Source organism: Mandrillus leucophaeus, unplaced genomic scaffold (genome assembly GCF_000951045.1).
Source record: "Mandrillus leucophaeus isolate KB7577 unplaced genomic scaffold, Mleu.le_1.0 Scaffold488, whole genome shotgun sequence".
NCBI classification, from domain to species: Eukaryota; Metazoa; Chordata; class Mammalia; order Primates; family Cercopithecidae; genus Mandrillus; species Mandrillus leucophaeus.
In genome coordinates this window covers 1755666-1756927 of record NW_012105231.1, presented here as the reverse complement: position 1 = coordinate 1756927, position 1262 = coordinate 1755666, and positions in this window count along the sequence as shown.

The window sequence follows — 1262 nt, the reverse complement described above, 5'->3', positions numbered from 1 at the left end:
TGTTAGCCAGGATGGTCTCAATCTCCTGACCTCATGATTCACCTGCCTAGGCCTCCCAAAGTGCTGGGATTACAGACATGAGCCACCGCACCCAGCCGGATCCTAGGCTTCAATTAGCGCATCCATTCATTCATTCATTGATTCTTGCTGAGGAAGTGCATCGTGCAGAGCACTGGGGATAAGAGATGCACGGAGCCTGGGTTGCCAACTGGAAGCCCATTCTGCAATTGCACTTTCTATGACAGCCCACATGGATCTCAGCTTCTGGACACAGATGCATCTGCTGTTCTCTGAGCTCAGCTAATGTTCACAGTCCATGCACTTCTGAGAACACAAACTGAACTCACTGCACCCGCATAGAATCAGCAGTGTAGGACCCCACCACTGCGTGGGAAGGGGATCTTGACTTTCAAGCTTTCTGGTGATTTACTTGAGACATTTGATGAGGGCCAGCCAATAGCCTTAAGATGAATGACTGTCTGATTCACCTTAGGAATGAGGAATGCTGAGTTCATCATAAAATGCTCTAGAAAAAGAGTAGTGGGAAGGGTTTGAGTTTGGAAATCAGGACTTTTCCCTTTTCCCTATCAGCAATTTCACAGAAGTTGTTTAAGCATGTCAGTTAAATATGGGAATGTTTTTCAAATGAAACCTACAATAAGGAGTGGAGAACTGTGCCCTTAGCATCATAAGGCCAGGGTTGAAAAGAATTAAGAACAAAGACTAGATTAAATGACATTCAAAATGCAATTAATTCTCATAAAAATGCATATTTTCAGGCACAGGCCACTTTGGAAGTCCTCCTACTCCCTATCACCACCACCAATGTACCTGTCTGGAGATCATTCAAAACCAATAGAACTGAGATGAGAGCCCATTCTCTCCTGGCCACCAGCAGAAACCGAGTAGAGAACAACCCTGAGGCTATGAACCTTATAAGAGGACCTGAGAACTGGACTGAACTTTTGTAATGAAGTGGGAGAGATATGGTTTCCCAGGGCACTAGGAGACAGGATCACCACACAGGGAGGGTTTAAAGGAAGAGGAACACAGAAAGAAAGAAGAAAATGAAAAGATTCCTAGAAGTAGGGGGCAGAGTCCCAGGGGAATGGTGGTGAAGTGTTTTGCACCTTAGGAAGTTCAAGAGAAAGAGAGACCAGGAGCTGTGAGCCTTCTACTCACACGCACAGAATACTAACCCCATATGGCCTCGAACACAGTTCTCTTCCCATATTTTCAGTCAAGACTGGTTTGACTTCCCT